Source organism: Catharus ustulatus, chromosome 8, assembly GCF_009819885.2.
Source record: "Catharus ustulatus isolate bCatUst1 chromosome 8, bCatUst1.pri.v2, whole genome shotgun sequence".
Taxonomy (NCBI): domain Eukaryota; kingdom Metazoa; phylum Chordata; class Aves; order Passeriformes; family Turdidae; genus Catharus; species Catharus ustulatus.
Window position 1 is genome coordinate 665,650 of NC_046228.1, and position 10,350 is coordinate 675,999.

At 52.7% G+C, this 10,350-nt stretch overlaps 1 protein-coding gene across 22 annotated transcripts in view; it reads right to left on the reverse strand.

The window, feature by feature from the left end:
* JAKMIP3 (Janus kinase and microtubule interacting protein 3) overlaps positions 1 to 9,462 on the reverse strand; it is a 65,373-nt gene extending 55,911 nt beyond the window's left edge. For 7 of the 22 annotated variants that reach the window (XM_042779471.1, XM_033065584.2, XM_033065585.2 and 4 more), the window contains exon 1: positions 9,120 to 9,458. The gene's annotated coding sequence lies outside the window, so the exon portion shown is untranslated. Of the gene's footprint in view, positions 1 to 9,119 lie in introns of all 22 variants that reach the window. The other 15 variants (XM_033065594.2, XM_033065593.2, XM_042779476.1 and 12 more) reach the window with 8 other exon arrangements.
* Between the last annotated feature and the right edge of the window lie 888 nt (positions 9,463 to 10,350).

Below are 10,350 nucleotides of genomic sequence, written 5' to 3' on the forward strand. Positions count from 1 at the left end.
CAGTCCCTGACACACTGACCACAGAGTGTCTGACACACTGACCAGAGTCCCTGACACACTGACCACAGAGTGCAGGACACACTGACCACAGAGTGCAGGACACACTGACCAGAGTCACTGACACACTGACCACACAGTCCCTGACACATCCCTGATCCCTCCAGGGATGGGCACTCCCAACCTCACACAGCTCCCGTGGTCAGCTTGGATGCCTGGAGCATTTTTTGGTGATGGATTTATTTCTGAATCATTTTAGTCAAAACATTGAGATGAAAAATTGAGATGCTGTCAAAAATGAAACTGAAATGTTTTAGAATGGCATTTGAATATTTAGAAGAACTTAGGTTTAATTAAAATCAAGAATTTTAAAGCCCTATATTGCAACTGGAGCAGCCCTGGAGCCAGCCTGGGAGAGCTGGGGGTGCTCACCTGGACAGGAGGAGGATTCAGGAGAGCTCAGAGCCCTGCCAGGGCCTAAAGGGGCTGCAGGAGAGCTGAGAGGGACTGGGGACAGGGGATGGAGGGACAGGACACAGGGGATGGCTCTGAGCTGACACTGGGTGGGTTTGGATGGGATTTTGGCAGGAATTGTTCCCTGGCTGGGATGGAATTCCCAGATTTGCTGTGGCTGCCCCTGGATCCCGGCAGTGCCCAAGGCCAGGTTGGACACTGGGGACAGTGGGGACAGTGGGAGGTGCCCCTGCCATGGGGACAGCACTGGGTGGAATTTGGGGCCAACTTTGAGGAAATCTCTTTACTCAGCCAGGAAGGAGGATGGGGTTTTTCTGCTGTTGCCAAAGAGAAGGAGCTATAAATGCTCTTTCTCCTTTATCATCTCTGATGACTTAGCAGCAAACGCTAAAAATAATTTTTATGCTTCATCTTCAAAGTCGATGTGTTGCAATTTTTTTTTTAAAAAAAAACCAAAACAAATCCTGTATCCCAGCAAGAATATTACAAACATTTCAGCATCCAAGTAGAACTTTCTGCAGAGGTGCTGCAAGGCTGCAAAATGTGACATTTGACACAGAGCTGCTCTGGGAGCTCCTTGAGATGAGTGGGACGGCGACACATTGCTGAGGGCAGGCTGGGGTTGGGAACCAGGACCTGCTGGGGAGGAAATGACACCAGGCTCTGACCTCCAGGGGAAAGTCTGGCCCAGCCAGGTTTTCCCTCACATTTCTGATGTTCAGCACAGCTTTGTTGTCAGCAGTGGGCAGGACATGACCCAGAGCCAGGGATGGGTTTGAGCATGAAAAGAACAGCAATGAAATTAAAACTGGGGTAACAAATGACTCCCACTGCCCTGCACGGCTGATGGCCTCAATTTAGATGTAACAAAACTGATTGGGGTGTTAAAGAACATTGAAAAACATCTCAAAAAACGTTACTCTCTGTGAGCCAAGCTAGCTTGGAATTCAGAACTCCAGGGAAGCTGGAAGGACCTAAGCTCGCACGCAACGTTCCTTTAAATAGAGGAGTCTCATTAATGTGAAATAAGCAGGCAGGAGATCGTGCTCCAGAAGCCATCTCATTAATATGAAATAAGCAGGCAGGAATCATGCTCCAGAAGCCAAAGCACAGCACCCTCAGAGAGGCTGGGACACCCAGCTCACAGCCAGGGCCATTCAGTGCTGCTGAACAACAGCTCCTCAAACCAAACCAGAGCTGCAGCTGCTGCTCCGACAGCCCTGGAGCTCGGGGAGCCCCGGGAGCCTTTATTGGGATTTGGGGATGCAGGAGAACATTCCAGTGTATCCCAGTGCATCCCAGTGCATCCCAGTGCATCCCAGCACATCCCAGTACATCCCAGTGCATCCCAGTGCATCCCAGTACATCCCAGTGCATCCCAGTGCATCCCAGCACATCCCAGTGCATCCCAGTGCATCCCAGCACATCCCAGTGCATCCCAGTACATCCCAGTGCATCCCAGTGCATCCCAGTGCATCCCAGTACATCCCAGAACATCCCAGAACATCCCAGCACATCCCAGTACATCCCAGTGCACCCCAGTGCATCCCAGTACATCCCAGCGCATCCCAGTACATCCCAGTGCATCCCAGTACATCCCAGTGCACCCCAGAACATCCCAGTGCATCCCAGTGCATCCCAGTACATCCCAGTGCATCCCAACACATCCCAGTGCATCCCAGTGCATCCCAGTACATCCCAGTGCATCCCAACACATCCCAGTACATCCCAGTGCATCCCAGTACATCCCAGCCTGTGCAGACATTCCAGTACATCCTAGCACATCCCAGTGCATCCCAGCACATCCCAGTCTCTGCAGACATCCCAGTACACCCCAGTACATCCCAGTCTCTGCAGACATCCCTTCCCTGGAGCTCTGTCTGCTCCGGAGCTCCCTGCCCTCCCTGACAGCCCGTGGGGATTGGCACAGCAATGGAAGCAGCAGAGGAAACATTTGTGCCTGTGTGATGCCCCTCAGTCTCAGACTCGGCTGTTGACTGGTTTATTTTTAAACCACAGCAGTGATATTTTTAGCAGAGCATTTATTTCTCTTCACTTTCACAGGTTTATGCAGAACACCAAGTTAGCTGGTTCCCCTCACAGGACTGTTACTGCTCTCACAGTAAAACTTATCTTGGAAGTAAAAAAACTCTTGAAGGAAAAAGAACCCTCACACCACAATGGCAGGGAGTTTACAGGGAAAGGAGGAGAGGAAAGTTACACTAAGGCTTTCCCCACAAACTCACACAAGTCCCTCATTGAGCTTGGTGTTTGCTCATGTCCCTGTCCTGGGGGCTGGGCTGTGCCAGTCTGACCCTCTCCTGCCCTCCAGGGCCATCCAGGGCCAGTCTGGCAGTGACCTGGGCTGGGCTGTGCCAGTCTGACCCTCCCCTGCCCTCCAGGGCCATCCAGGGCCATCCAGGGCCAGGCTGGCAGTGACCTGGGCTGGGCTGTGCCAGTCTGACCCTCCCCTGCCATCCAGGGCCAGCCTGGGCTGGGCTGTGCCAGTCTGACCCTCTCCTGTCATCCAGGGCCATCCAGGGCCAGGCTGGCAGTGACCTGGGCTGGGCTGTGCCAGTCTGACCCTCCCCTGCCATCCAGGGCCAGCCTGGCAGTGACCTGGGACAGTGACAGCAGGAGGAACCAGACCCAGGAGCTCTGGGCTCCAGCTTGGGATCCTGCTGGGCACTGCCACTGCTGAGGGCACTCACTGCACGCCCTCCCATCTCAGATTTTCCCTTGGAGCAAACAAAATAATAACAGAAAACACCCAACCCTCCCTACTCCCCCAAAAACAGCTTTGAGGGGAAAAGACCATGTTTGTATTTGTGTGCTCCTGCTCTTGGTGAGCTCTCTGACCAGCCTGACTCTCCCCAGCCCTGTGCCCTGCTGTTCCTGTCTCCATCCATTCCCACTTCTTATTTCCTGCAGGACAACTCTAGGGCTGGGATGGGATAATGGGATGGGATGGGATGGGATACAGGGATGGGATGGGATGGGATGGGATACAGGGATGGGATGGGATGGGATGGGATGGGATGGGATCGGATGGGATGGGATGGGATGGGATGGGATGGGATGGGATGGGATGGGATGGGATGGGATGGGATACAGGGATGGGATGGGGAGCACAGCAGGGGCAGCACAGACAGTGACAGATCCCCTGTTGTGGCCCCAGCTCGGGCCAGCCCTGCAGAGCAGCTCTGGGAAGGAGCAGGGCGGGCTCACAAACCCCGACCCAGCCCAGCTCCTGCAGTGACAGCTAGGACACGCAGGGCTCCGGCAGGGAAAGGTTGGATCTGCCAGGACAGCCAGTTTTTAATTAGTCATTAGTAGCCACGGCAGAAATCCCAAAGGCATTTTGACCGGACAGAAAAGGTTTTTAACCACTGCAGCATTATTATATTATTGTAGAACGGATAAATTCTGACCATTGAGTGTTTTCCAGGTGCTAATTATACCACACTTCAAACAAATCAATTTTCCTTCAAGACCGTTCCCTTGTGCTCCAGACCCAGCACGAGGAGCCCCGAGCTCAGAGCGGGACCATGGACAGCGACAGCGACAGCGAGAGAGACACAGCAGCCCGGGGGCGAGCGGAGCAGTCCCTGTGGCCACTGACCCTGCCATGAGGGCAAACACATCAGTCCCTGTGGCCACTGACCCTGCCATGAGCTGATAAACACTTTTAACAAATATAACATTTTTTGCTTCATCTTCAAAGTCGATGTGTTGCAATTTTTTAAAAAAAAACCAAAACAAATCCTGTATCCCATCAAGAATATTACAAACATTTCAGCATCCAAGTGGAACTTTCTGCAGAGGTGCTGCAAGGCTGCCAGATGTGACATTTGACACAGAGCTGCTCTGGGAGCTCCCTGAGATGAGTGGGACGGTGACACATTGCTGAGGGCAGGCTGGCCCTGAGCTGTCACACCTGGGTGTGACAGGGGTGGGCTGGGCTGGCAGGACCCTCCCGACCCAATCCCAGGATTGTGATGTCTCTGGAAGAGACTGGGCAGAGCAAAAGGAATAAAATCAATATTTATTGAAAGGATTCGCCTTGGGCAGTGCAAGAGCTGCACCCAAATCAATTCCCAGATGGATCCTGGGCATGAGTTTTACACTTTTGTAAGTTTTGGTTCATCTTGGGGTCAGTTACCCAGCCCCAGGCTATGAAGTCCCAGCCCCTGCTGGCCCTTTTCCATGATCCCTTCCCGGGGATCCTGCAGCCCCTCCCTGGGACTGTGCTGGGCTGGAGCCACCAACAGGGGAACACAGCCAGAACAGGAGCTGAGGGCATGGAAATGACACTTTCTGCAGCCTGGTGCCCTTTTTAGAGCCCTGCTGGCCGTGACCTTGCCAAGGTCGGTGACCACAGCAGCAGAGGCTCCAGCCCCAGGAGCTGCAGCGCATTCCAGGAAAGCCAGGCTGCACTCCCTGCTGCTGGGGACACCCAGTTATCCTGCAGACATTCCCTCAGCTCTCTCCAGTGTCTCCTCAGGCCCTGCCCCTGCTGCACAGATGGAATAATCGATCCCTCATCTCCATTCTGCACCAGCAGCGAGTAACAAACCCTGAGCACGTGTGCCTGCAAGGACTGAAGGGATTCTCACAACTCCACCGTGTCATTCCCCATCAGAGTCACTCCTACACAATCCCACTCAGCTCCTGAGACCCTTGGGGGTTCATTTGGGCACGGTGCCTCTGGCTGTAACTGCAAAGGAAAATCAGGAATTTGCTTTCCAGGTCAAACCATTGCTGGGAATGGATCAGCATTTTCCACTCCAGCAGCCAACGCTCCCTGCTCTGGGGAGAAGGAATCTCTCCTCTCTCTGCAGGCAGGTTTGTGTTCCTGGCTCGAAATAAAACCTAATAAAGACAGGGTCCCACCAGTGAGTTCATTGCATTTCTGGCTAATATTTGTCTGCTTTTACCATAAAATACATTCATACAAATGCTGTTCTGTGTCTTCAGATTGTTCAGTGCTGTTAGAATCTCTCTCCCAGAGTGGTTGGATGGGCTCAAATCCCACATCCCAGTCAACTGGGATGTGTAAAATGTTTAGGACTTGCTTGCTAAATTATTTTTCCATTTAAGCTGAGCCTCTGTTCCTGACCATACATGAAGAGCTGCAGCACAGAAGGTGACAAGCTGAGAACACAAGTTTTAAGGGAAAATGTTAAAGATCATTATTTAAAGGCCTTCACTTGTTAACACTCATTTGCTACTTTGAATTCAAACCATCTGTAATAAAAAGTAATATTTTAGAGACGCATTTCAGGGAAAAGGAATGTGAAGCAAAGTTTCACTCTTCATGTAAACTGACAGTGCTCTGGGAAACTTGGTGGAGCTTCACCACGTGGGAGGTGTTGACAACTGAGCACAACCAAGGGAGGGATTTACAGGCACACAGCTCCACAAATACACCCCAGACTGGTATTTGTCAAGACAACCCATGAGCCTTCAGCACATTCTTTAAAGCCTTTCCAAGGGGGTGTTGTTTTCTCCACCAGGGCCTGGTGACAAATGCACTTTCCTCTGGTCAGCCCATCCTTGTGGCCTCCTACTGGTGCCTTTAATCACCTCTGCAAACACCAAAATTCCTGTCTGATATTTGCAGGTGAAGAACAGGGGGGTCTGAGTCAGGGAGCTGCCCAGAGCCAACACAAACCAGAAATTCCACTGCAAATCAAGTAACCTGTCAGTCCTGAGGAACTTTCAGTTTCTGAGCGTGTATCAAACACCCAGGCACCTCACCCAGACAGAGGAGCCCAGGGGCAGGGAAGGGGCAGCTCAAGGATGCTGCACTCAGCTGAGAGCCCAGGCTGACAGCTGTGAGTCGTTCTTGCCAGGAAATTATTATTTTGTACTACACACACATTTCTCTGGCTCTATCACAATGTGTGAAATAACAGGCAAAAGTCAACACAGCTCCAACGTGCTTTCTAATTTCTGTCTCCATTTTTAGCAGTGTCAGTAGAGGCATCCCATGAGCTGAGAAGGAATCTGGATGAGATAAATCACATTTAAAACCACTGAGGGAGCAAGCAGCTGGGAAAGAAAAATAAAAGAACTTTTTTTTTTTTTATTAAATAGCACAGAATAGATTCAAAAGCCCAAAATGGTTCGGTTGTGGGGGACCTAAAGCTCATCCACTGCAGCCCTACCATGGACAGGGACAGCTCTGTCAGGTCTGCAGGCACATCCAGCCTGGGCACTTCAGGGATGATTTCAATGGGGACAGGGCTGCCATGGGAGAGCTCTGAGACACACAGCGCACGTTCAGCCAACAGGAAATGCCCAGATCAGCTCCTCGGCCAGCACAGACACAGATTATTCGTCACAGCAATCATCAGGGCGTGTGCTACCCAGCAACAACATCCCCACTGCACAGAGACCCAGCAACAACATCCCCACAGAGATCCAGCAGCAACATCCCCACTGCACAGAGATCCATCAGGAACATCCCCACTGCACAGAGATCAACCAGCAACATCCCCACTGCACAGAGATCAACCAGCAACATCCCCACTGCACAGAGATCAACCAGCAACATCCCCACTGCACAGAGATCCATCAGCAACATCTCACTGCACAGAGATCAATCAGCAACATCCCCACTGCACAGAGACCCAGCAACAACATCCCCACTGCACAGAGATCAATCAGCAACATCCCCACTGCACAGAGACCCAGCAACAACATCCCCACTGCACAGAGATCAATCAGCAACATCCCCACTGCACAGAGATGCATCAGGAACATCCCCACTGCACAGAGACCCTGCAGGAACATCCCCACTGCACAGAGATCCATCAGGAACATCCCCACTGCACAGAGATCAATCAGGAACATCCCCACTGCACAGAGATCAATCAGGAACATCCCCACTGCACAGAGATCCAGCAGCAACATCCCCACTGCACAGAGATCCATCAGCAACATCCCCACTGCACAGAGACCCAGCAACAACATCCCCACTGCACAGAGATCCGTCAGGAACATCCCCACTGCACAGAGATCTGTCAGGAACATCCCCACTGCACAGAGACCCTGCAGTAACATCCCCACTGCACAGAGATCCAGCAGCAACATCCCCACTGCACAGAGATCCATCAGGAACATCCCCACTGCACAGAGATCCATCAGCAACATCCCCACTGCACAGAGATCAATCAGCAACATCCCCACTGCACAGAGATCCATCAGGAACATCCCCACTGCACAGAGATCCATCAGCAACATCCCCACTGCACAGAGATCCATCAGGAACATCCCCACTGCACAGAGATCCATCAGGAACATCCCCACTGCACAGAGATCCAGCAGGAACATCCCCAGTGCACAGAGACCCAGCAACAACATCCCCACAGAGATCCAGCAACATCCCCACTGCACAGAGATCAACCAACAGCATCCCCACTGCACAGAGATCAATCAGCAACATCCCCACTGCACAGAGATCCAGCAGCAACATCCCCACTGCACAGAGATCCAGCAGCAACATCCCCACTGCACAGAGATCCATCAGGAACATCCCCACTGCACAGAGATCCATCAGCAACATCCCCACTGCACAGAGACCCAGCAACAACATCCCCACTGCACAGAGATCCGTCAGGAACATCCCCACTGCACAGAGATCTGTCAGGAACATCCCCACTGCACAGAGATGCAGCAACAACATCCCCACTGCACAGAGATCAATCAGGAACATCCCCACTGCACAGAGATCCATCAGGAACATCCCCACAGTGATCCATCAGGAACATCCCCACTGCACAGAAATGCAGCAGCCAGCACCAACCCTGCATTTCCTGCATCACTCCCCACACAGGTGCCACGAAACCCCGAGCAACAAACAGAGCAGGAGGAGCAGCTGGGCCCCAGTGCCAGGCACAGCCTTCCCCTCACTGCCATCCAGAGCAAAGCTTTGCCAATCAGAGCCAGGCTTAAACCAGTCCGAAGGGAGGATGGGGAAATAACCTCAGACACAGAACAGCAACAGCACGGCTGAAAATGGAGCCTGCCAGGCCTCAGGCAGCAGGAAATGTGCAACAAATCTGTGTCTGTCTATCTATCTGTCTATCTATCTATCTATCTATCTATCTATCTATCTATCTATCTGTCTATCTATCCATCTATCTATCCATCTATCTATCCTTCTATCTGTCTATCTATCTATCTATCCATCTATCTTCAATCACACATTATGTCCATATTTATATTTACATTACACAGATAAGCACTGATTAATAAGCAGAGGCAGGCACTAATTAAGGAGCACAGGTAGACACTAATTAGGGAGCACAGGTAGACACTAATTAAGGAGCACAGGTAGGCAGAAACCTCGCTCCCTCATGCTGCACACCAAGGGAGTCCCTGCCTGCACTGCATTACACATAAAACCTGTAGGCTGCTCCAGCAGACACATTTAAAACCGTTTTAATGGTTTACACTGCAAAAGGATAAAAAATTTAATCCATCCCTGCTGCATATGGTTCTGTTTTCCATGTCTGTCTCTGAACAGCAGGATCAGATGAGGAGTGATGCATCGATTGGTCCAGGGAAGCCCGAGAGGACGGAAAAGGAAAATAAAATAAACCCACTGAAAATCCCCCATGCATAGAGCAAGATGCGCTCACCGGGTGGTCCCGAGGCGGATCGGAGCAGAGCTAAGGGCGGCAGTGCCCGGCAGGCTGCGGGATGAGCTCAGCGCCGGCGGGCTCAGCCATTGCGGAGCTGCTGCAGCCGGCAGCGTCAGCGGCTGTGCTGCTCCAGAGCCCTCCCTTCCTCTGATCCCGGCACTGCTCCTGATTCCAGAGCCCTCCCTCTGATCTGAGTCTGTGCCGGGTCCAGAGCCCTCCCTCTGATCTGAGTCTGTGCTGCTCCAGAGCCCTCCCTTCCTCTGATCCGGCACTGCTCCTGAATCCAGAGCCCTCCCTCCTGATCTCAGGGTGTGCTGGGTCCAGAGCCCTCCCTTCCTCTGATCCGGCACTGCTCCTGATTCCAGAGCCCTCCCTTCCTCTGATCCGGCACTGCTCCTGATTCCAGAGCCCTCCCTTCCTCTGATCCGGCACTGCTCCTGATTCCAGAGCCCTCCCTCTGATCTGAGTCTGTGCCGGTCCAGAGCCCTCCCTCCTGATCTCAGGGTGTGCTGGGTCCAGAGCCCTCCCTCCTGATCTGAGTCTGTGCCGGGTCCAGAGCCCTCCCTTCCTCTGATCCCGGCACTGCTCCTGATTCCAGAGCCCTCCCTCCCGATCTCAGCCCCGTGCTGGATCCAGATCCCTCCCTTCCCTGATCTCAGCCCCCTGCTGGATCCAGATCCCTCCCTTCCCCGATCTCAGCCCCGTGCTGGATCCAGATCCCTCCCTTCCCTGATCTCAGGGCTGTGCTAGATCCAGATCCCTCCTTTCCCGAGCCCAGCACCGCTCCTGGGCTGCTCCAATCCCTCCCTTCCCATTCCGGTGAGGATGCTGCTGGACTCGCGCTCCTGCAGCGCTCCCGCCCCGCGCTCCTGCCAGGATCGGCATGTCCAGCTCAGCATTTCCAGCTGGGATTGGCATTTCCAGCTAGAATTGGCATTTCCAGCTCAGCATTTCCAGCTGGGATTGTCATTTCCAGCTTGGCATTTCCAGCTGGGATCGGCATTTCCAGCTTGGCATTTCCATCTCGGACCGGCATTTCCATCTCGGCATTTCCAGCTGGGACCGGCATTTCCATCTCAGATCGGCATTTCCATCTCAGATCGGCATTTCCATCTCAGATCGGCATTTCCAGCTCGGCATTTCCATCTCAGATCGGCATTTCCATCTCAGATTGGCATTTCCATCTCGGACTGCCATTTCCAGCTGGGTGAAGAAGCCAGAGCTCCGC